Below are 26,910 nucleotides of genomic sequence, written 5' to 3' on the forward strand. Positions count from 1 at the left end.
AACTATGACAGTTAAGCCAGAATAAAAGTAATATTCTGTATACATATTCTGTATTCCGTATTCTAAGAACATACCCTGACAAAGTGGGGAATGACATGTAATGAAAAAGCAGTGGTGACTAATTGCAGGAATTATTTCATCGTAGCTGTGAAACTTGCCAAAACATTGGCGTGTCTTCCTTCTGTGTAGTTTGATTTAAAATGTCAGCTTCGGCATCAACTTAATTTTTCATAGAACAGTTCTTAACACTGTGCCCAGTGTCATCTCCTAACAAAAAATAATAATAATAAAATTGGTTTTCCTCAAGAGATTTGACTCTTCTTTTGCAATGCAAATATTTTCAAGTGTACTAAACATGTTCTAGCACCTCAATAGAGACACAAAACTATCTGCATGCAAAATTACACAGAGTAGGCAGGCTGGCACAAGTTTATACTAGCACCATATGTGCTAAAGAATTTGAGCCAGGAAACAATGGATGTCTGGACATGATTTACAATTAAAATTTAATTAGATATTGTAATTCAAAAAGAGCTTAAATTGAAAGTTCCCATGAAAATTAATGCTGAAGATGAAATAAATTGTAAACCCAAATCATAGATGTTTTGCACATACTAATCCATCTCAATAAAGTAAGAGATTGTCTCAAAATTTATTGTTCCTAATAGAAATGACCTTCAGAAGAAGTGAATAGTTGTATACCTTAAACGAGGGGTGTCCAACCTTGGTCACTTTAAGACTTGTGGACTTCAAATCCCAGAATTCCCCATGGCTGGCTGGGGAATTCTGGGAGTTGAAGTCCACAAGTTTTAAAGCTGTCAAGGTTGGATACCCCTGCCTTAAAGCTCTGCTCTAACATTACCTCATGAATATGCTGTAATGAAAAATACATATTGCAGCTGTCCAGTGTTAACTGCAGAACTGCATTATGCTAGTGATAGTTTTGTGAATTGCTGGGCACTGATAGCTGTTTGAGGAATCTGCCCATTTATTGTGAGTGTTACCAGTGATGGTATGCTGCTGGTTCACAACGGTTCTAGCGATCCAGTAGCACTGGTCAGCAATTGGTCCTGCCCACCCGCACATGCCCTTTCCTGTCCTATATCTTCTTTGTTTGTAGCTCAGCTGATAGACGTGGCAGAGTTGCTGTGCTTCAGCAGTTTTACTCACCAGGGCTGACGGTAAGATAAATTTTCATTTACCTTTCAGCCTTTCATTTACCTTTTTAGAATGCTCCGCAAGGGCGAGAACACAAAGAACATTTTAGAACGCGAAACGCATGCCCATAGAACCGGTAGTAAAATATTTTGAATTCCACCACTGAGTGTTATCATTGTTTTTAGATGTTACGTAGTTGGCACACAGGTTAAGACCATCAATCCATCTTCGTGAGGGTATATCCAATGGTGAAATACTCCAAAACTCCATAAGAGCTAGATGAAGGCAACTAGATATAGAATTATCCACAATTCTGGATAAATTTTTTGAAACATTTTAATGATTTTTCAGAAGGGATTGGTAATTATTTTATTGCTACATATTTTAATTAGATGTATTTGCTCCTTTCATGATGCATTAAATGCTGCACGAGTCAAAAAGGGGGCTGTGAAAATGTTTGCAGATCCCTCACGTTTCGAACACGAACTGTTTCAAGTACTTCCCTCGAGGTGACTCTGTAGAGCACTGCACACCAGAACAACTAGACACAGGAACAGTTGTTTTCCCGAATGCCATCACTCTGCTGAACAAATAATTCCCTCAACACTGTCCAATTATTTATGGAATCTGCATTACTATTACTGTTAATCTTCTCATCACTCCTTATCATTCATCCCCTCCCACTTGCGACTGTATGACTGTAACTTTGTTGCTTGTATCCTTACGATCTATATTGACTGTTTCCTAGTATGATTTGATTGCTTATTGTACCCTATGACTATCATTAAATGTTGTACCTTATGATTCTTGACTCTTGACGAATGTATCTTTTCTTTTATGTATAACTGAGAGCATTTGCACCAAGACAAATTCCTTGTGTGTCCCATCAACTTGACCAATAAAGACTTCTAAACATTATTTCATTCTCCTGCTTTATTTGTTTTTTTAGAGTTGCTTTATAAATGCTCTGCATATTGATTGGCTATTTTAAGATTAGGACTGTTTTAATAGAACTGAAATTTATTCTTATTACAAGAACTCAGATCTTGTAAATGGGCCAATTTAAAGAGGAACAACTGCATTTTTACTCTCCCTGTCCTTTTCCAGAAACCTTTGTGAAGGAACAGGAGACTTGAATGTGGAATAAGGCACAGAGGCTGCTGGAGAATACAAAAATTGCACTCAGTCAGTTTAAGTCCTAAAAGGTTAACTGAAGCTTAAAGAAGGAATAGTTAGTATACCTTATTTCCACTGAGAGCCACCAAAATTTCATCCCTCATTATTCATGAGGGCCTTTAATCATCTGGAGAAATTATTTAGGAATTGTAAAAGATGGTACACGGGAAAAAATATTATGGTCTCTACAACTGTTCTGACCCAACCCTGTTACCAGCAAGAAAACCTCAAACAAACGCAGCAACTCAATTCTTCACAGCCTTAATCTACAAATAAATTTCTTTGTAGATAAAAGATGGCTTGCAGCCAATTAGTCCAACCAGAAAAGCCTTGACAGAATTCTTCAGATAAGCTGGAGTCTCTACACACAATGCTGGATCCTTAGAACGTTTTTGCTTTCTGCAAAAGCAAAAACCTTTTGAAACCAGGCTTATATTTCCTGGAGGGAGGGCCATTACTCCTGACTTGCCTGTGCTGCTCCAGCTGTTCTCTTCTATGAATTGTCCTGCGCTCATGCGCACTTGGCACAGGCTCCTCGGGAACCTCCTCATCATTGCTGCCAGCCCCCACAATCTCTGAAGGCAGCAGTCCAGTCCCTGATGGTCCTGGCCCCTCATCAGAGTCATTGCTCTCATCAGCCATCTGCACCTGCTGCCAGCTAATCACAACAACAACATAGGTAGGGTAGGCAAGGGTAGAGGTGGGCAATTATGGCTCCTTTATGACCTATGGACTTCAACTCCCAGAATTCCATGCTGGCTCAACAATTCCAAGATTTGTAGTCCACAGGTCACAAAGAGGCCATAATTCCCTACCCTGCCTAATCGGGTAGACCTGGCTATTAAACCCATGTCGTCACACTGTCGTCATGTGACATATTGTGACTTTTTTCCACTTTGCTAAACCAGCCATGAAATGGCCAGCGCATGATGCATCCATCCCACGAGCCATGAGTTTAACAGTTTTGGGGTAGACTAAAACAAGATTTGTGGTTCTGTGTGTTGTCATAGCATAATAATTGTGTTTATATGCGAACAAAGCCAATTGTGTTAACTCATAGCTTTGATTTTTTTTAAATGGATTTCCAGACCTTGGAGCAGAAACTTAGCAGGGTAGCTGGTAGTCTTACTTTTTCAGAGTGTTTACCTGTATTTAGGGAGCAAAAACTGTGAGAGGGATCTTGGAATCCTAGTGGACAATTATTTAAATGTGAACCATCAGCATGCTGCAGCTGCCAAAAAAGTCAGCACAGTCCTAGGCTGCATTAACAGAGATCACAGGAAATGTTAGAACCACTTTAGCACAGTTGAGAAAGTCCAGAAATATTTCACAAGAAGAGTTTTCCACTCCTCTACTCGTTGTGGAATACCTTATGCCACCAGACTTGAAATTCTAGACCTAGAAAACCTTGAATTACACCGCCTTCGGTCTGATCTAAGTATGGTATATAAAATGATACATTGCAATGTTCTACCTGTCAATGAATACTTCAGCTTCAACCATAACAACACAAGAGCACACAATAGATACAAACTTAAGGTTAACCGCACCAAACTTGATTGCAGGAAATACGACTTCAGCAACAGAGTGGTCAATGTCTGGAATACTCTACCTGACTCTGTGGTTTCTTCCCCAAACCCTAAAAACTTTAACCTTAGACTGTCTACTATTGACCTCACCCCTTTCCTAAGAGGTCTGTAGGGGGCATGCATAAGTGCACCAATGTGCATACCGTCCCTGTCCTATTGTTTCTTTTATTTTTTGGTATATGTACCCATTTCATGTATTCATAACTATGTATATACTTATACCTATTATCTTGTAAGCAATTGACAAATCAAATAAATAAATAAATAAATAAAGTTCATACTGCCCTGGTAAGACTACATTTGAAATATCGCATCCAGTTTGGGTCACTATGTTGTAAAAAAAGAAGTTGAGATCTAGAAAGAGTGCAAAGAAGACCAGCAAAGATGATTACAGAACTAGAAGCTAAAACATATGACAAGTGATTGCAAGAATTGGGTATGTCTAGTTTAATGAAAAGAAAGACGGGTGAAATGATAGCAGAGTTCCAACATCTAAGGGGCTGCCACAAAGAAGTCGGAGTCAAGCTATTCTCCAAAGCACCTGAAGGTAGGACAAGAAGCAACAGGTGGAAACTAATCAAGGACAGGAGCAACCTAAAACTAAGGAGAAATTTCCTGACAGAACAATTAATCAGTGCAACAACCTGCCTTCAGAAGTTGTAACTGCTCCGACACTGGAAGTTTTTAAGATTGGACAATCATTTGTCTGAAATATTGTAAGAGTTTCCTGTTTGAGCAGGAGGCTGGACTAGAAGACCTCCAAGGTCCCTTCCAACTCTGTTGTTCTGTTTGGGATTTAGCATGTTTTGAGAACACAGAAATTGTAATTTGTTAATTTAGGTGTAGAGTTTATCTTATTGTATATATCCATTCAGAAAGTTCTTTCTCTCAGCGTAAGACAAAAAGGGTGCGGACAGACCTCCACTTGCGACCATAATTGAAACCCACAATTTCTGCTGCTAGTATGATGAATGATTTTTACGACCTTGTTTTCTGCGGTTGTTAAGTGAAGCAAGCAGTCATCAAGCAAATTTGGCTTGATTTAGCTTGTCAGAAGGCGCCTGGGAAGATTGCAAAAGGCGATCAGCTGACCCTAAGACCTTGCAATCATTGCTGATTGCCAAGTGCCCAATTTTGATTACATGGCTGTTTTGTCAGGTCTGTGGTATCTTTAAATTGTCACTAAACAAATTGCATTAGCACTTAGACTTATATACCACTTCACAGTGCTTTACAGCCCTCTCTCTAGTTCATAGAGTCAACATATCGCCCCCAACAAATCTGGGTCCTCATTTTACCCACCTTGGAAGGATGGAAAGCTGAGTCAACCTTGAGCCTGGTGGGATTCAATCTGCCAAATTGCAGGCAGCTGGCAGGCAGCAGAAGTAGCCTGCAGTACTGCATTCTGACCACTGTGCCACCACGGCTCATAATAGTTGTAAGTCTAGGACTACCTGTAAGGGGATATGCACCATTAGCAAATGCTTTGCCCATATTTAGCTTTCTTTCAATACAGAATCCTAAGGTCCAAGCTTAACTCTTTCAGAACCATGGTCCGTTTGGCTCAGAGTCAAGCAAGGTGAGAAGGAAGGAACAGAACATCGGTTCTGTTTCGTAGCTTGTTCTTTTCGTCCTTTGGAGAAAAGAAAAGGTTATGCAAGGCAGCGAGCTCAGGTTTTCAAGGATTTCAGCCTTTCTTTGCTATTCTAAGTGCTGAAAAATGCTTTGTTTCTAGAAGTGAGAAATGAAGCCGTCCTATTCCAACATTCCACATATAAATACCTCAGTTTGGAGACTTAGAATGTAAATGAGGGCCTTCTAAGCCAGTGGACTCCAACTCCCAGAATTCCTCAGCCAGATTTGCTGGCTGAGGAATTCTGGGAGTTGAAGTCCACAAGTCTTAAAGTTGCCAAGGTTGGAGACCCCTGTTCTAAACAATAGTGGGAGAGAAGAATTTGAAGTATTTGGCTGGATTTGCGTACAGACGGAGACTTTCTTACAGTGAAGATGATCAATGTGTGATGCAACCAAAGGTTTTGTTTTCCAGGCAACCTGTTGCATAGCCTTATGTTGCTTTAGGGCTAGGAGGGAACAATTTACCTGAAGTCACCCAGGTGATTTCGGTAGCTGAGGGAAGTCTAGAATGTGGCCTTTCCAGCTCCTAATCCAGCACCTTAATCTAGGCTGCAATGGCTCTCTAGCTATATGTTTATGTAACAGTTACATATGTTGATCTGTAGACCACGCTGTGAAATTTGGAGTCAATTATGAATGAGTAATTAATGCTGGGGAAGATAATGAACAAATGAAATCAGCTATTCAGATGCTAAATGTTTCTCCTGTTCTTTCTTTTGGCTTCTTATCTTTAAATCTAGCACTTGGCCTGGATTGTTGGTCCAATTAGAGATTGATGTTTTCTGTAAAGTTGACTATTTGGTGACTCTAGTGACGATTTGAATTTTCTGCATCATCCTAGAATAAGAGAATTTTCCAGGGAGATGGTAGGAATAATGAAGGCTGCAGAAACACTCCCATTAATAATTTCAGTGATCAGAAATGATCAGAAATGAATTTCAGTGATACTAAATGACACCTATACATATCGTTTCCATTTCTGATTGAAGAGTGGGCATATCAAACAAGCAGCGCAGAAGGATGTTTCCCCAGGATCTTTGTCCTGTACTGGTTAAAGTGGATGTGGAAATTTTAGATGAAATGGCGGACTTCACATAATATTTTGAATGAACAAATGAACAAATGAATGAATCTGATTGCATGGGTCCTTTTCAGGGAGATTACTAATGTTCTATTTTGTGGGAAATGAGGAACAGTATTGTCACTATCGGCCTTTAATCATTGTACTATTGATGCGAAATTATTAACTCAGCAAAAAAGTGTTCCCTCGCCACTGATGTGATACTTAGCAGGTGCCCAAGTGCTTTCTTTGATCCAAAATCAAGACTGGAGGTACAGTAGCTTTCTTTATGTATGGATTATAGCAACCTGTCAGTCCCACAAGGTAGATCGGACCAGAAAATCAACTCCATAGGAGGACTAGAACTATACCTTATTGAGATAAGTTACAATAACAGAATCTTGGCAAGTTTGATTCTACTAGCCTTACCCTTGTTTTGATACTCCAGTGAATCAGTGAGACATTTGTATGAGATGCTTCTGAATATTATTTTGTTTCCCAAAACTTATAATGTTTTGACCCCCCCCCCTTTTTTTTTTTTTTTGCCTTGGTAACAGTTCTTGCATATTTTTTCCTTACTATCTACATCATCTTGCTCGACGCACAACCCTAACCTAAATAAAACCCGGATTCTGCCGTTTGTCTGTGTTATGTCCTAGCCCAGGAGCATCTGCGTGGGAGTGTCAAATAAATGAAGATCGTTCCCCTTCCCAGCAGACTCCTCTGGCCTCAGTTTCTATCAATTCATGTTATATAGAGGAGAGGTAGAAAAGAATTGTTCAAGACCAAAAAAGCAACAGCAGCAGAAGCTACAAAGTCAAATCTCCAGCAAGTTAATTTGTCCCTTCCCACTCCTTTTTTCACATTAGTTTTGAAGCGATGTGCTGTCCACACTGTCCTTTCTGGCTCCCTGCCAGCTTATTAGACTTCCGTACTCTACAAAAGGAGAAAGCAGGACTATGGCTACTTTTAAACCTGACGTCCCATTCCAAAATAATACCTGAAAAAAATGACCTGCCTCTGTGAGATTTATTTGTATTACTTCAGTAAACGAATATGATTCAAATGGCATGTTTTTTTGCTGGGTATAAATTGGTCTCAGTCCATTGACAGCGATGAATTGAGCAAAGTGGGCTTTACCAAAAGACCAAGGCAGTTTTTGAACCTGCCGTAAATTTTAACCTTCTTAATGATCCCCCAAAGACCTCCCAAAATAAAACTAAAAATACCCGTGCTCCTATTTAATCCCTCTTCAGAAACTGGGGGGGAAAAAATGAATTCCTAACTCTCAAAACAGCTGAAGTTCATTTTCTTCTATTTTAAAAAGTGTATGTTACTCTTTTTTTTTTTTTTTGCAGAGTGTATCAGTTAAGAGCTTCTTGTAATTAGAATAGCCGATATTACTGACATCTGAACTTAGATGAAATTTTTTTTTTTTTAAAAAAAACATGTCCCAGAAAAACTTCCTGAAATCTGAAAGCAATGTTGAAGCTTTAGAGGCACTTATCTCCTTTTCCATGTTCCATTGTGCATATTAATGCCAGTGCATTTAAAACTGTGGCTCGAATTCAAACGCTGAATTAAATAACAAAGGAAAATAGGCAACCAGGGTGCCAAAACTAATACCAACAGCTCCCTCTACTGTCTAAAAATGCTAAAATAATTTTTTTTTTTTTAAAAAGCAGCTGTTTGAGAAAGAGGAGAGCTGAGTGCTTTAAATCACACAACACTCTGAAGTTTGGGTAAAACAAAATGGCTTGTTTGAGAACTGTCTAGCCTTCTCTTGGCTTTCTCCATCAATAATCAAGCACATATCTTGGTATAGTTTTGAAATGGGGGGAATGAGGGGAGTGAATGGGATCAAAGCATATATTATAAGTTGCTGTTGAAAATGTTTTTGACTCACAGAGCCTTTATCAGATGACCAGGCTGTGAAACATATGACCTCCTTCTCTCAAGTTGAATACCATCCAAAACTGTACAATATGGATTCCAGATGGTTGACCATTTTCCAAGCTTATGGAAACAGCAGAAAGCAGATGACCAAACTCTGGTTGTTCATTAACCATGGCTGGTCCTGAGATCCCAAATTCCATGGGCCCCATTGAAGGCTCCTCCAAAATACTTTTCTGAGTACCAGATAGCGGAGTGGAGTGCAAACAGGCCCAACCCTGGCATCAAAATGGAATGGAAACTGATCTTCCTAGGACTGAAATTTGTCACCACTCTGTCTTTTTAACAGGCTCATTAAGACCCATCTTTTAAAATTCTTACTTTAAAAACAGGGTATGCAATGGCTTAGTGGTTAAAGATGCTGAGCTGACAGCCCGGGTTTGAGACCTGAGCGCTTTGCAATGGGGTGAGCTCCCGTTTCTTTCCCTAGCTCCTGTCTACTTAGCAGTTTGAAAGCATGCAAATGCGAGGAGATAAATAGGTACAAATTTGGTGGGAAACTAACAATGTTACATGTGCCTTGGCATATAGTCAAGCTGGCCACATGACCACAGAAATGTCTTTGGACAATGCTGGCTCCCTCGGGCAAGAAACAGAGATAAGCACCACCCCCTAGACTCAGATACAACTGGACAGGGGAATACCAATAGCATTTAGACTTATATACCACTTCACAGTGCTTTTACAGTCCTCTCTAAGCAGTTTGCAGAGTCAGCATACTGCCCCCAACAATCTGGGTCCTCATTTTACCGACTTTGGAAGGATAGAAGTCTGAGTCAACCTTAAGCCTGGTGAGATTCGAACTGCCAAATTGCAGAGAGCCAGCAGTTAGCAGAAGTAGCCTGCAGTACTGCATTCTAACCACTGTACCACCGTGGCTCTTTTATCCTTTACCTTTACTTTAAAACATTCACTTTCCTGTTATTGATTAAAGCAGTCCAACTTTTTTACTGTGTTTCCACGAAAATATGACTAGGTCTTATTTTCTTTTGACCCCCGAAAAAATGTCTAGGGTTTCTTTTCGGGTGGGGGTCTAATTATTGATTCACCTCGCCACAGCAACACCAACAGCCCCACCCAGCAGGAGCCTGCTGCTGGCCCACTTCTTCTGTGGCCGCTTGCATGAGTTGCCTCTGGCCTCCATTTTGCCATCAGAGCCTTCCAGAAAGCTCTTTGCAGATGAGAAATGGGTTCCGGATGGATTTGGGTGGCGCCCCCTGGCTTTCGTTTCACCTTCAGATGCCTTCCGGAAAGCCCTATGTTAATAATTTAACAGCTGCAATGATTCACTTAACATCTGTGGCAAGAAAGGTTGTAAAATGAGGCAAAACTTGCTTAACAACTGTCTTGTTTAGCAATGGAAATTTTAGGTTCAACTGCAGTTGTAAGTTGAGATGCCTAAAAAAAGTGCTGTCTGTATAAAACCATTTTGTCTGGATCCAAATGATAAGTTCATTTTTGCACAGTGGTTTACAAATTGCACAAGTTCTATTTTCAGTCATCTAAACCTTTATGCAAAGAGAATTGTTATTATTCATCTCTTATCTGTCAGAATTATATTTTGTCTATAGATATAATAAAGAATGGCTGTTATTCTGACTACCTCATCTTACACAGTTGATGAGCTCACATTCTCCCTTTTTCATAGGAAAACATGTGCATATTCCCCAGAGCACATATGAAGCTGCGTGACTAAGAGCAATCTTGAAATTAGTACTAATCTGCCAGATAATCAAATATGTAGAATCCATTATAGTATCAGTGTGGAGTACTCCTGCTGAAAATTGAGAGCACTTCTAGAGTGGCCAAGGATATTCCTTGTTATTTTTTGCCAGCTACACCTAGTGTTACTGAATAGAGATATTTTATTATTTGATTTTTGTTTTGTTTTTTTTATTGCTAGATTTTGCTACATGGAAATACTATGAGAATGAGAAGTGGTGAAACAAAACAAGCAAAGACAGCATTTCATGTCATGGGAGCACAATAATTGGATATTGAAATTCTTTTGTACACATCTATATTATTTTACATTCATAAAATTCAAACTCAGGGCTGAGAAAAAACGGTCTGAGATTTTAACTTTTGTGCTTGATGGACCAACATTGATCAACAGAATAGCCATAAGCGAAGATATCTCATTGTCTACCACTCCCCACCTCCAAAACATAGCTAATCCATTTTTTTCCATTTCTTAGAAATTTATCTCTTTCTCTTTTCATATGGTTAAGGCATTCAATTTTAACTTATACATATAAGTAAGCACATAGAGAGAAATTACTTGGGAAGAACAGCATTTCAAGTAAACTTATCATCTATTTAAAACCTAGAATAATAGGGTTGGAAGGAACTTCGAGGTCTTTTAGTCCAATTCCCTGCCAGTGGCAGGAGATTCTATACTATTCCAGACTTCCTTTGGGCTTGATGGGATGGATACATTTGATCATAGAAAGAATAACAGAATAAAAGAGTTGGAAAGGATTTTAGCTGTATTCAAGCTCAGTGCTTCAATCAAGGTAAATTCAATTGAATCCAGGAAAATGATTCAAATTTAGGTTGGAATTTACCGGAGGATGAGCCTTTTTCCTCCCATATTTTTTATTTTCTTGGGAAATTCATGCAAATTCAAATTAATGCAAGTGGAGAGACTTCAATGAATATGAAGTCTCTCCCCTTTGAATTCTCATCCAGCCCCAGAGCATGTATATTTGTCTCTCCAGCTTCACTTTTCCTGTAGCTGAACTGCTTCTTTCTTTTGGCTTCATTTTCCTGCTACTGCATGGATGCTCAGCATACATCAATGAAAAATGCATTGCAGCACTTAGTAGATTTAAAAAACACAGCCATCTTCATTTAACTAAGTGGGATCAAACAGGGTAAAGGGTTTCCATAAAAATGTCTCTCCAATGGCAAATGATAGCAGATTTTACGGAGGAGGAGGAGGAGGAGGAGGAGGAGAAGGAGGAGGAGGAGGAGGAGGAGGAGGAGGAGGAGAAGGAGAAGGAGAAGAAGAAGAAGAAGAAGAAGAAGAAGAAGAAGAAGAAGAAGAAGAAGAAGAAGAAGAAGAAGAAGAAGAAGAAGAAGAAGAAGAAGAAGGAAGGAGGGGGGGAGGAGGAAGAGGACATGATTCTATACATTCTGACTTGCACTTCAGACTTGAGTTAGCAAACTAACTGCAAAGTAAGGCTCATTGGAACAACAACACTTCACATGGCATGTAATTAGATCTTGGGAATAAAGTGACTTAGAAAGCATTTTATTGAATAGTTCAATGGGGAAATCATCCCAATGTGCTACTGCTGTGTTGGTGTTTTTTTTTTTAAAAAAAGATCCATTCATTGGTAGGAATAATTGAATATGGTTTGTCATTGGTTTTGTCTGTATTTTTTAATGTTTCCAGTCTGGTTTACAGAGATGGAGAGCTCTCGTCCAAGTCTAATCAGAGCTTGGTCTAACTTAGTTTCCCAGCCTACACAAAATCAGGGATTAAAAATAAAGCTATTTATATATAAATATAAGGATATAGAATGTGAAATAAAATACCCCAAACATTAAGGATTAGAGAAGCTGTCATAACAAGAAAGGCTACAGCAACTGGGACTTTTTAACTCAGAGCAAAAGTGGTTAAGGCAGGACTATGGAGATATTTCTGTGGAAATATCTGTGTCTGCCTGTATCATCTAGAGATCTGTATAAAACATTATGGTAGAAAATGTACAAGACATTTTTTCTGTCTTACAATGTTAGCTCTTAAATCTTTCATCGAAACTAAATAGGTTACTTACTCCTCTAAGAAATAGAGTAATTTGACTACTTTCTCACAGAGAAAAAAGGAAAGCCAAGCCTCACATATTTGCAGACCTCTGTGATTTATTCAGAATATGGTTTATTAAAAATAGTCCCCAAACCTGAACTGAATCCATTTGATAGTGACCAAAGTATTTTAGCTTGAGTTGCTTTGGAGCTCTGAGAAATACAGATTTGATTTTTTTTTTTTTTGCAAATCTCCATTTTTATGCTATCAAATTATTGGCCTGATCTTGTCTTCCAGAAAACTCCATCACCCTCAGTTCAGTCAGTTCTATCTGGAAGTCCTTGCAAATGGATTTAAGAAAGATTTATTATGATCAGATCCTCTGGAAATTAGAAAGCAGGACTAATGGAAACCATTAACATCTGAACAATCAGATAAAGTGGAGATCAATATAGTATATTAATAGGCTGGAAGCAACTGAATATAATGTAAATATATTTCACTTAGGATAGCTAGACAGTAAAGAAAAGGAGGGGGGGAATGAAGGAGTCCCTACATATTTTAAAAGCTGTTTTCTCACAGCCAGGAAATTTTGGTTAAAATCATTTAATGAGATATTTAAAATATTAAAGCCATGTGATGAAAGTAGCTGGGTCTGGGATCAGAGTAAATTTTCTAATGATAACAAATTTTTCAACAATGAATAACGTCTATATATGTCTATTTAAAATGAAAACCCATAAACTCCAAGGAATCTTGTTCCCAGCAAAATGGAAGGTCGCTTACAGCTATCTTTTATCTATAATGAAAATAAAACTATTGCCTATAACAGTCCAATTTGATATCCAGTCCTTTGCTGTGCTCTTTGTACTTGTTGCCAGTTTGTGTCCCAATTCAAAGTCCCAATTGTTATCTGTAAAATCCTAATAGTACACGAATGAAGGCAAATATACTGTACATGTCCCAGAATAATGATGCAAGGTTGAATCTTGGTTGATCACTGGGACCAGAGTTTACTCTTCTGAGCTTTTGGATTCACGCTGGAGCTCATCTTCAGGGAATTTCTCTCTATTGGAAGAGATACTTTGGGTGGTTCTGTGAGTCGTGTTTATGTAGTCCCTTCCTATTGGCTAATTAATGTGTCGATGCTGGCAATTGGCTAACAGTAATAATAATGGTACAGTTCTGTATGTGCCTTTTCTGATTATGAATATACTTTGGGCAAGGAAATATAAAACCATCGAATACATGCTTTATGAAGATGTGATTTGAAAGGCCCCTCCTTTCACATGTCAACCTGCTTAAGGTCACCTAGAGATCTTCAAGGAATCCACCTGAAGTTCTCTCTTAAAACATTCTGTTCCATGCCAAAGATCTGTAGTCCTGTCAGACCTCAAGGCAAAAGAAGAAGCAATGGATGAAAACTATTCAAGGAAAGAACCAACCTAGAACTAAGGTGAAATTTCCTGATAGTGACAACAGTTAACCAGTGGAATGCCTTGCCTCCCATGGGGAATGGTGCATGCTGCAACACTGGAGGTTTTTAAGAAGAGATTCGACAACCATTTGTCTGAAATTGTATAGGATCATCTTCTACTTAATCAGCTGGTTGGAGTAGAAGAGCTTCAAGGTTCCTTTCAACTCTACTATTATGTGGAAGATGCTACTCTTTTGAAAGTGAAGGAAGAAAAAGAAAGAGAATGAAAGGGGAAGGAAGGAAGGTAGGTAGGTCAAGGATTTCACTTTTGTCATAGAGAAGCAGAAAAGTAGTACAGTGATTATATTAATTAATAATAAGCCATGCACAACAGTACAGAAATAATGTAATTTCTTTTTCATACTGCTGCCCTTTTTCTTTTCAGAAGTCATATTACATCATAAAATTGGAGGGAGAATGTGTGGTTATTTATGACTAATAAAACAATAGGACTCCTCATCCCACATAAACATCACAGGAAAACCTCAAACAGGAAAAGAAAAATCAAAGACATTGTTGCAGAATTACTTGTGTTGGATCCACATTATTTATTGGCCAGAAAAAAGGTCACCTATCTTGCTACGTTATTGATTTTGATAGATCAGGTCAATGTTCAATGCCTATTATTAAGTGAATATTCATGCATAAGGAACTAATTATGATTTTAATGTGGTCACATTCCTTGGAACTAATACAGACTATGATTCAAGAAACTTTCCTCCTTTTTTAAAAAACAGAAAATTTTGAAAACAATTCATTTGCTTTTTTCAAGGTTAGGTCTTAAACTAAAAATATAGTTAATGACAGTGGGATTCAAAAAAATACTACTGGTTTTGTGGACTTGGCATGGTGGGCATGACAGGGGAAGCATATTGTAAAATCCCCATTCCCACCCCACTCCAGGGGAAGGATACTGTAAAATCTCCATTCCCTCCCCACTCCACTAACCTGCTTTCCAGCTCCATTCTCCTGTGCAGTGCAACAAAAGAAGATCCAGCTGATCAGCTGGGACTCAGGAGGCAGAGAATAGATGGGGGTGAGGCCAGTCAGAACCATTTTTGCTGGTTCTCCAAACTACTCAAAATTTCCACTACTGTTTCTCCAGAACTGGTCAGAACCTGCTGAATACCACCTCTGGTTAATGAGTTCTAATTGGATGTTTTCCTTTTTTTTTTACCTAGGAGAATACTTATGAAAACCAAGATGTCTTAAACCAGAAGGGACTGTCTTGTGTCTTTTGGAAAGTTTGCTTTTGTGTATACATACTGAGGATTGCATACTATAGTTTACACCAGGAGTGTTGAACTCAAGGCCAGTGGGCTGGTTCTGGCCTGTGATGTGGTTGGATCTGGCCCGCGGGGCCATCCTGGTCTACCCAATGCTAAGAGGAAACATTGGGCCAGACTGGCTTCGGGCCAGTCTACCCAATGTGAAGAGGAAACATGCCAGCAGTTTGGGGTGTGGCGTCAAATTAGCCATGCCCACCCAGTTGGCCACACCCACCCAGTCAGCCATGCCTGCCCGGGTCCCCAAGGTCAACCACAGCCCTGATGCAACCCTCAATGAAATTGAGTTTGACACCCCTGGTTTACACTATTTAAGAAAATGTTAAGTAAGAATTCCTATCAGACTTTAAGAGATAAGACAACTAATTTATGTAAAATGAAATTTTATGACCTCAAGCACACAGCTGAATCAACCTAAGACCCATGTAGTTCAGCATGCGCTGCAAACAGGGATGGAATTCAAATGTCTTAACAACCGATTCTATGGGCATGGCCTAATTTGTGGGTGTGGCTTGCTGGTCATGTGACTGGGTGGGTGTAGCTTGCTGACTGGGCATGGTTTGATGGTCACGTGACTGGCTGGGCATGGCTTATATGTAAATATTGTAAGGCAAAGCAGATTGAGTTGCTTGCAGAATCACAGATTCACTCACAGATCTACCTTTCTGCAATCTGCTGCCTGAGTCTGCACTGAAAAATAGAGGCTTCAGTCCTGCTCTCAGGCCACTTCCAGGCCAACCCCCAACCCCCTGAATACCACCTCTGACTGGGCCTCAGGAAAGCCTCCTGGGCAAAGGCAAAGCAGTACAACAGCGATTTAGATTAGCTAGAAAGCAGAAATCTGACAGGAGGGGAGGGGAGGGGCCAGTGGCGCAATTTGCTGATTCTCCGAACTGCACAGAATCATAACAACCGATTCTATAGAACTGGTCCAAACTGGTAGATTCCCACTCCTGGCTGCAACTATCTCATATCTGGGTGGTCCACCCAAAATTAGGTAGCAGTTACTGCAATTTACCTTCTGCCTGTTTTGCTTTAACTATCACATTCTTTCCAAGAAAGGAAAGAAGAAAGGATTTGGTGAGAGAGAAGAAGCTACCTGTAACTGAGTAGGCAGTATATTCACTTTTACATAACCCATCAGTTCTAAACAATTCCGGAATTCTCTTTAATGATTTTACTTTTATGGATTTCTTTATATTTTTAACAATCTGTATATTGTCAGATTTGCAGCAATGTTGCAACAGCAACACAAGTCCAATCAGCAAATATATTAACAGATAAAGGCCTCGAAATAGCTAGTGTCAGACACCAAAGGCCCATTGAGACTGCAGTGACAACAGCTATTATTTAGTTTTTCTTATTGGTTAGAGTTTTTCGTTCCCAGGACCTGAATCAAGCTCTTTCTTCATTTTATGCTCACAGCAACAAGCCTGTAAGTAGTTAGGTGAGGAAGTTTCCACTAATTTTGAAACAGGGCCTTGTGTTTTCCTAGTTCTATTCCAGCATCTTAACCACTACTGCACATATAGATTTGCATTAAAATTGACTTATGAGAGGGGTGGCATATAGACTTAATAAATAAAATATTTTTTTAATAATAAATTAACACAAATGGGAGTTCTAATACATGTCTCCCACTCTCCTTCCTTTCCTTCCTTCTTTCCTTCCTTCCTCCCTCCCTCACAGATGCCAAAATTGATTATCAAACATGCACAGATAATTTCTCTCAAAAATTCTGTGCCAGACAATTCCTCAATAAGTATAGAGCTTCTCACTATGCATAGCTCTCTTAACCTTCCTCAGATACCTTTATCCACAAAACTAATTACCCAATACTCAATTATCAACAAGTGCTGCTGTTAATAAAAATCAAGTGTTCCTTCATAAAATGCCATTTTAAAAAACCGTTATGTTCGCTCCCCTCCCTCCCTCTTTTTCTTGACAAAATTAAATTTCAGATCTCAATTTCTGGAATTAATTTTGAAGCTGATAGGGAGGAATGGTGGCAAGCCTTCTAATTACACGTTCCAAATCCCATATATTTCCTTCAGAGAAACACAAATGCATTTGAGAAGCAAGGTAAAATGAGGTGAAGAGTGGCTCTGACCTATTCAATGTCCTCTCCTTAGTCATTATGAATATATTTTATAGGAATGTGAGGTTTTAAATGTGATTGATATTTTGATTCTGCTTCACTATTAGTTAAGTGTACCATTAAAACTTTCCATGCCTGACACAACCAATATTTGTTTAATTTAATGGAACTGAATGGCATATATTTCAACCAGTAACGGGTAAAATATAGCCTGATCTTCTTGATGGAAGAAATGTTTGGAGCTAATGGTGGGAGAACTCAAGGTCATGGATCTATTCCCATCAGTATAATGACTGTGGACATTTTGAAATGAGCCAAATTAATGACAAGTTGTAGCGATGCTCTTGGGATGTTCTTTTTTACAGAGACGAGTCTTGCAGTTCTCCTAGTTAGCTGGTCATTATTTTCCTTAGAAAGAAGATAACATTTAAGCAAGGATTTCTTTGGGACCTTTCTTCACTGGCTCCAACTATAGAATATTTTGTATAGTTAGTCCTTGACGTACAACCACAATTGAGCCCAACATTTCTGAGGCTAAGTGAAACAATTGTTAAGCACTAATTTACAATTTTGCACCAATTTACAACCTTTATTTTGGCTTGAGGGCAACTGCCCTCTGACTGAGGGCAATAGAAGAAGGGGATGACAGAGAATGAGGTGGCTGTATGGAGTCACTGAAGCAGTCGGTGTGAACTTAAATGGACTCCAGGTGATGGTAGAGGACAGGAAGGCTTGGAGGAACATTGTCCATGGGGTCACGATGGGTCAGACGTGACTTTGAGACTAACAACAACAACCTTTCTTGCCACAGTTGTTAAGTGAATCACTGCAGTTGTTAAATGAGTAACATGATTGTTAAATGAATCTGTTAAAGTCCCATTGACTTTGCATGTCAGAAGGTTACAAAAGGTGGTTATATAACCCCCAGGACACTGCAATCATCAGAAATATGAGTCAGTTGCCGAGCATCTGAATTTTGAATACATGACTATGGGGATGCTGCAACAGTTGTAACTGTGAAAAATGGTCATAAGACACTTTTCAGTGCCAGTGTAACTTCAGACAGTCACTAAACGAACTATTGTAAGCCAAGGACCACCTGAATTTGATGGCAAGGACAAGTCACCTCTTCTATTTTCAATAGCAATAGCACATTACAGCACTCTCAAAGCGGTTTACAGAGTCAGCCAACCATCTGGGTCCTCATTTTACTGACCTCTAAAGGATGGAAGGCTGAGTCAATTTTGAGCCGGTTAGGATCGAATTCCTAGCAGTGAGCATAGTCAGCCTGCAATACTGCTTTCTAATCACGATGCCACCATGGGTCAGGGTGGGTATTACCCTGAAAGAGGCAGATAAGTAACCACAGGGCTCAAAGGTAAGTGAAGCTGAGTCACTAGTCAAAATTCAAAACAGTCTCCCTTAGAAATATCAATTCAGACTCAACTGGCCAACTGGGAGGAAGAATGGGCAATTCATGATCTCAGGTATGTCAATCCTGTTTTCAGGAAAGGTATTGAATCAAAATGAAGCACTGATTGGTTGAAGTAATAAGTGTGTACACTTTGAAAGGTCTTTTAACCCTCTTGTCTTGTCCTGTATTATTTACATCTTTTTGCCACAGCTTTGCCACCCTTCTCCCACTTAAAGTTTTGGTGCAGGATGGATATTGATCCATTTAGCAAAATGTAATTAAAGATTTCTGATGAATTGGAATGGATCATATCACTTTGGATTGTTTGAACTGGAGGTAAGTACATCATAATACACTCACACAATTTCGGTACTGAACTGATGTTCAGCATCTACAATGTCATGTATGTCCACTCCATCCAAATCCTCATGTGATGACCCAGATTATATCAGAAATATAACAAAAACCAAAACGTAACTAAAAGTCCTTTAATGCCTTCAACTTGGCTTCACTGTTTAATTGTTCACAGTGGAGGAGTAAACTATTTTCAAAATAACATTTCAAAGGAAAGAAACACAGTTCAAATTCAAAGAGCCTATAATGAAGCAAAAACCAAAAACAAACTGCACTGAATAAAGTTCCACAACAGACCAGGATAGACAATTGCCAACATCAGGAAGATAACCAGGTACAGTCAAGATAAACCTTCTTTAGGAATAAAACACTAATTTGTCTCCAGCATCCGTTAGCACGCAGGTCCAAACTCTTATGCAAATCTCACACCTGCAACCCATGAAGAGGATTGTGGCCCTCTCCTCCCAAGTAGACCACATTTTACCCTAATCCTCTCCTCCCTGCGTGCCCTAGGATGGATAGGGGATAGGCCTGGGTCCTCCTCGGACTGCTCAGAGTCAGTCTCCACCAGGGGCATGGCACCTCATTTCTCCACTGCCTGAACATGCAAATTGATGCTTTGCTTTAAAGCAGGGGTGTCCAACCTTTCACCTTCCCTGGGCCACATTAGAAGATGAAAATTTGGTTTGGGCCGCACATAAAATAAAATAACAGTAATGATACCTGATCATCCAAAAAAACCATAGAAAGCATAGTTAACATATTAAATGCAATTGGATTTTGATGCAGAATTCCACAGCCAATTTTGTGTCAAAATCCATTGTGTGAACCCAGACTTAGTCTCCTGACTACCAGAAAGTGGCACAGGCCACAAGATGGCGGAGCTAATATAAGATGGCGGAGCTAATATAAGATGGCGGAGCTAATATAATGGATGGGGTACAGGGTTGCCAGATCGCAGTTTGGCTCTGCGGCCAAACTCAAGCCAAAATACGGCCAAATTATTTTTATTATTTATTATTTATTAAAAATTATTTATTTTTTATCACGTTTTTTTTTTATCACGGTTTATTTTCCGGCCAAATTTTGCGGGGTGGGGGGGAGGGGGGGGAAGAAAGCTCACCCGCCTCACGCCTACCTTTCCTCCTGCAAATGGCCCGGCTGGATGCGGCAGGACAGGAAGGCAGAAGCAGTGGCAGCGGCGGCGGCGGTGGCAACAGCAGGAGGTGGCGCTCTGACGGCGCCCGCCTTTTCTGTTGCTGCTTGGCGTGGTGCTCGCCTCGCCCCGCCTCGCACCTGCATCTCCTCCTCCTCCTCGCTGGCTCTGGCATGAAGGTTGGGGTGGGCACTGGGCTGCATTACGAGGCGACCTGGGCCGCATGCGGCCCACGGCCCGCGGGTTGGACAAGCCTGCTTTAAAGGCTTTGAAGTGCAATTCAGCAACCTCAAAATAGGTGTTGCTTCTATTAGTCTGGCCATCACCTTCTGTATCAGCTGCAGTTTCTGAACAGCCTTTGTGGACAGTCCTACATAGAATCCATTGCAGTAATCTAACCAAGTAGTGTTGTTTGGCTAGACATATGAGACAAAGCTGGACAAAGCCACCTTTGGTCATCATGTCAGCTTCCACCAGAAAGTGCCAAAAGCAACCCCCCCAAAAACCATGGAACACCTCTTTTAGCATAATCTCATTAATTACCAGAGGGATGTTACTGGATGACCTGAAAGGTTACAAGCAGGAACTCCATTTTGGTAGGATTTAATCTGAGCTTAATTCTCCCCAACTCCATAGCAACCATAAAGTACCTGTTCAGGATTTCTACAACATTTTAGTTCTGCCTGGTGTGGCAATAAACAAGGAATGTTACTGGCATATTGATGACACTTCACCTAAAGTAGACATCAGTATAGGAAGAGCCCTATGATTATCTACATGGCAGCAACCAAGGGCTGCAATGCTCTTGCCCCAAGATTCCTGCTTAGAACCACCTAATCAGGCAGGAGTGGAGCTATCATAAGAACGCCAAACTTGTTTAGGAGGACCAGAAGGATACTATGATCAATATGTCAGAGTGTTTACAGCATGACTACTATTATGAGACAACCCAGGAGCAAAACATAGGACACAGAGGTTTTGTCTTTTAACAGTGGTTTATATACAAGACTACTATATACATACATACACGTGTTAGGTAAATACCAGGCAATCAATCAATCATCAACTCTACATGGAAAACTACAATGAAGATAGAACACGAAGAGAGAGAAGCTCCCTCACATGGCTACTTTTATATAGACAGCTTCTTAAAGTGGCAGTACTCTGCTAACTCATTCTTAGTTCGTCATCTTGGCTTACAGCCTTACAGCAACTGGTCAGCTATTAAATCTTCATTACCTTAATAAATAGTACAGAATGCTGCCAAGAAATCTAACAGGACTACATTTCCTCAGTCAAAGTTCTGACAGAGATCATTTGTTAGAGTGACCAATACCATTTTTCTGTACTGTATCTGAGAATGAATCTGGTCTGCATCTAGTAGCCGGTGGTGTCCAAAACTTCAGCCACTGATGGGACTTTATTTCTCCTGCCAGTGGCTGGGCCAATGAGTGGAGTCTGGTAGCTGACTCCACTCTATGGCCATATTTGAGAATACTTAACACCCCTCCCCTCCTAGTTAGTGTTCCTCCAATCAGCACTCACATACCTTACATAGCCACGGAGGTAGGCGGGGCTTCGAGGGGTGCGACTGGACCTGCGCAGCTCACTAGTTCCTGGGGTGGCAGCCCAAGCAGACGGGTCCACCGCTGCTCTGGTCCCTGCTTGTGGAACTGTCTCAAAGTCCTCTTGTGGCGCGGCAGGGACCATTGATCCTGAGACCTCAGAAGTACACTGCAGTACCTCTTCTTCAAAAGATAAGTGTTCCCGCGTTCTGTCCGGGTTTGAGGCTAGGCAGTTAGTTCTCTTGTTGAGCTCCATGGGTAGGGCCTGAGTCAGGGACTGTTCTGCTGGAGCGTGTCGGGTGTCTGGCTGGTTGTCTGTGCTAGTGACCTGGCCTCTGATCTGATCAATGTATCTCTGCCATAGTCTCCCTTCTTCAGTTTCTACCCTGTATGATCGGGGCCCTGTAATCCCTGTGACCCTGGCTGGTACCCATGTGGGTCCCCCTGTATAATTGTGAGTGTAGACCGGGTCCCCCATGGTGAATTGCCTGCACTTTCCCTTGGAATCTACGGGTGTCTTGGTGCTGTAGTTGGGATGATCCATGCTGCCGAGTTGTCAGAGGACTCCGCAGCTCATGCCTCATCAATGGCTTCCTTGAACGTGACATCCTCCTGGGCCAAAAGTCTCTTTTGTAGTGTTTGGTCCCTCATTCCCAGGATGATTCAGTCTTGGATCATCCCTTCTGTGTCTGGGAACCTGCAGTTTTTTGCTATCTTCTGCAGATAAGCTACGAATGTGTTTATTGTCTCCCTCTCTCTAGCTCTACGTGTAATAATCGTGTTGGCTTGCCAGGTAGGAGGGAAAGTGAGCATAGTGTCCCTTGAGTGCTCGTTGGAGTTCGTCCCAGGAAACACTCCACAGGTCGTCCGATACGAGGGCATCTGCCATTTCGTAAATTTCAGAGTCGCAATAGGTCAGGAATAAGGCGTTTTTCTGTGCATCAGGGGCTGCTTGGAATCCGTTGACTTCCAGGTGCAGGTCAAATCGGCCCATGTATGAGGACCATTTCTCCTTTGCCGGGTCGTAGGGGATCGACATCGGGTGGTGTGCCAGGCTAGTCAATGGGGTCGTGATCATTGCGATGGCCGGTAAAATGGCGTCTGAGTCCCATGAGGTGTCCTTTGTTCTCTCCACAGCTCAGAATCTCACCTTCGTCGCCAGTGTTAGATGGGTCCGCGGGAATAAGAGGCAGGATGCAGCAGGAGCAGGTAAAACTCTTTTTTATTGTTGTTTAAGTAAAAAAGCTGCTCAGCTGTGGCAGGTGTTGGCTTTTGCAGCTGGTGCTGTCCAAAGCTTCAGCCACTGATGGGAATCTGCTAGCCGCCTCCACTCTATGGCCATATTTGGAAATACTTAACAGAGGGCATGATATGCATTGTAGTTCACCTCTGGAGGGGAGGAGACAGGACAGACACCTCCTGCAGCATCCTGCGGGCCAAAATGGGGTGTGGGGGGTGCACATCACCCCCATTTTGGCTGCGGGCTGGTCCTTTGCTATTTCCAGGCTGGCCCCACGGATCAGATTTAAGCTCCCTGTGGGCTGGATCCAACCCATGGGCCTTGAGTTTGGCACCCCTGATCTAGGTAATCCATTTATTAACATCTTCTATAGCTAATTCTCCATTATCTTCCCAAAACCTTTGCTCCAAACCTCTATTGATGGAAGGGAAAAGTTGTAAGAATCAGCTTGATTAATAGATGGCTTCTTTAGGAGAGGATTTATCACTGCTTCTTTCAAATGTGGGGTTATAATATTTTATATCAAAGAAGCATCACCCTCTCCCATGTTAGAAGGGGCATGAAACCTGTCTGAAGTCTTAATAATTAAAAGAGATATAAAAATAACAGACTTGACTTGGATAATTTTCCCATATTGGATTTACAAAAGAGATTTGAAGGATTTTGTGAGAAGAGACAAAAAAAATGAAAAGGCGGCTTAGGACATTGTTTGAAGAGATTAAAAATGGAGATTGTTAAAAGTGAGAGGACGAAATATTAAGTTGATGTATTTGATCAAGATTAAAATACGTATGTTGTTATCATTTGTGATCTGTTAATGGCTCATCAAAACAGAATGAAGAGGCTTTAAGGATTTGTTTATAGATAAAAAAAGGATGGAATATAAGAAGAAAATCATTTGTTGTATTTTAAGAAAAGGTGATAAGTTACTAAAATTGTTTATACTTATTGTGATGAAGGGAAAAATCATTTTTATAGATTTCTTTTGTGTTTTCTTACTATCTTTCTTTCTTTTCTATTTTTCCCTATTTTTTTTATTTTCTGCACTTTCTATTTTTTATTTTATTCTTAGATTTTTTTTATTTGCATTTGTAACTTTTTAATTGTATTTTTAATAAAATTACTATAAAAAGGAATAAAATATTTTGTTTTTTTTTCCTTTAGGGACCATCACGATAAATCCCACTATAAATGCCAATTCAAATATTGGGATAAACACCTTGTTATGACTTCATTCTTTTTGCAGACATCAGAATCCTCAACATCTTGAGAATTAGTTTATAATATGCAACATTTAATATCTAACCTAAATAATAATAAAAATAAAAATTTTCTAGTTCGAGTTCTCAGAATCTTATTGGGCTAACAATGACAATAAAAAAATAAATAAAACAAAGAGATAATTTCCCTTGCTATACGGCTTTTCTGCATCCACAAATAATATAAACTTTTAATTTATCATAGGAATGGATTCTCTATCTCCTCTTCCCATCTTGATTCATAAACTAAGCCAACTACCTTCTCAAGCTTGAATTCAAGTCTGCAAATTCCTTTCTGAGTAAACCTGGAATTCAAAACAAGAAGTCAGCTAGAACATTATGATTTCTTAGTGGGATTTTTTTTCGGGGTGGGTGGGGGTGGGTAATACTACCACAAGAAGAAAGTTGAGAAAAATGTTGCACAAAAATTCAAAATCTCCAGAAATTACCAAATTATTAGAGAAATCATTCACAATATTTACCTTGGTTGCTATGTTAGTCTTCTTAATAAAATACCATTCCTACATAATAAAATAAGAAACATGTGTTTCTTCTATCATGCATTTAATTCCTACTCAGCCATGAATTTCAGCGGGTGGCCTTGGGTCAGCTACCATCTTTCAGAACATTTGAGGAGACACACAAGCGAAAGAAAGAAAATCAGTTATCATTTCAATGTCATTCAGCAGAAGAATTATTGGATGGCAGGATCTGTAAATTAACTGATTGCAAGTATATTTTTTAAAGAAAAGATTGAACAATGTATAGTAAATATTGATATTATTGTCAGCAAAGAAATATGGCATCTGTTCTGATAGGTTTTTTTTTTTTTCTGTCTTAATTCTGATGAGTTCTGGATGAGTTAGGAAGAGAATAGAAATGTAGTGAGTCACATGAGAAACATACGACTCAAAATGAGTTGTAAATAACTTGAGAAAATAAATGATTTAGTTGTGCTCACATTCGTCCAGTTTTTGAATTTTCTGGAAGCAACTTCCCCACATTTGCTTCCAAAGAAGTTGCTGGAGAAATGATTTTTCATCTTAAGATGGGACCACCCAGTGAGTTTGTGACCAAATGAAATTTGAATTAGCAACTTCCAGTACACAGCTCTTACCTAAGGCCTTAGATTCAAGGCTTTCAATGAGTTAAGACAATATATAGCTAGATAGTATATTAACATGCCCAGAAATAAATTTGAAATACCTGAAATAAATTTATTTCTTGTCAGCATCACATTGATTTGATGGCAGCAACTGATGATCGGAAAATTTGGGGTCCTGTCCAAATGAAGTTCCATCTCACAGCTTGTACTCCTTACCCCTAAGCTTAGTTTCCATTTTTGTTTCTTATACACAATTCATGCGCATAAATTCAATTATCTTCTTCACTGAACAGTTGAGGGATGGATGATGACAATGTGTTCAATAATATGGACAGTTTCTCACTCATCTTCACCTGTGGTTCCAAATCATAACTGAGATTGCAGTTTTCAAGTTATAATCATAGATCTACTAGCAAAAATGAAACACAAAATAGGGAAAAGCAGGACTTTATTAGATGCCATAATAAGCCTATTCCAAAAACTAGTGGCTAGCACTATCATTTCTTGTTTAAAGTGTTTTTGAGAAAGAGTTTGAAAAAGAATTTGCTGTAGTATTATTTTCAAGGGAAAGATGCATAATGCAGCAAAATACTGTAAATTCATTACCAATGTTCCTGACAATTTCACAATGGTAGTAAGGCTACAAAAACAACGGCACTAACTTTTTAGATACAGATAATCAGAGTTGGAAGGGACCTTGTAGGTCATCTAGTCCAACCCCCGCACCCAAGCGGGAGACCCTACACCATTTCTGACAAATGGCAGTCCAATCTCTTCTTGAAAGTCTCAGCTGATGGCGCTCCCACAACTTACGAGGGCAAGCTGTTCCATTGATTGATTTTAAATTAACTACATTTTAAAAATGGCAATAGGAACAACTATTTCCATTTAAAAAATGGAAGAAGTTGTGCTACATTTGTATGTGCCCTCTTCAAAAATTTTTGCAGTAATTTATGTTAAAGTTTATAACTACAAAGATTAAAATCTAATACAGACGAAGAAAAATATAAAAAGCAAAGAAGTGCAATAATATATATATATATAATAATATATATATATATATATATATATATATATATATATATATATATATGACTCCCCCTTCTTTCTAACAAGCAGAACAAGATGAGCAGCAAACAAATTTAACCCACAAATATATAAATAAAAAAATAACTTATCACCTCCTGATAGCTCAATAAAAGATCTCTTCTTCTCATTCTTATCTTTTATCAATAGACCAATTGTAAACTCATCGTGCATATTAAATATATCATATATAATTTAACCTTAACCAAATAAATCAGTTTTATATTGCTTTGCTTTCCTTTTAATACAGTAAGATCGGTCTAAAAATACAGCAAAAGAAATATCTTCCTATATTCTATATTTATTAATAAATAAATCTTTAAAGTTTTGACATTTGGTCCTGATGTTAAAAAAAGGTTATTAAATGTTACCAAAAACAAATACATATTTTTAATCTTGATCAAGTAAATCCATTTTATATTCCTTTTGTTTACTTTTAAAACACTTGAGTTTGATTCCTTCAAATAATGACTCATAAATTGATTTCTTATCATTTTCTCTTTGTCTCTTACTAGAAATTCCTTCATTTGTTTAAAATGTTTCTT

General features: G+C 39.3%; 1 long non-coding RNA gene across 1 annotated transcript; it reads left to right on the top strand.

Annotated features, from left to right (window-relative positions):
• Positions 1-1,134: 1,134 nt before the first annotated feature.
• Positions 1,135-24,214, top strand: LOC148127282 (uncharacterized). The gene is made up of 4 exons (XR_015741484.1): positions 1,135-1,181; positions 18,811-18,936; positions 22,813-22,884; positions 24,080-24,214. It is a non-coding gene; the product is annotated as an uncharacterized LOC148127282 (long non-coding RNA).
• Positions 24,215-26,910: the final 2,696 nt, after the last annotated feature.

The sequence above is a fragment of the Pseudonaja textilis genome, chromosome 2, assembly GCF_049901715.1.
Source record: "Pseudonaja textilis isolate UNSWEBS1 chromosome 2, rPseTex1.2, whole genome shotgun sequence".
Lineage (NCBI taxonomy): Eukaryota > Metazoa > Chordata > Lepidosauria > Squamata > Elapidae > Pseudonaja > Pseudonaja textilis.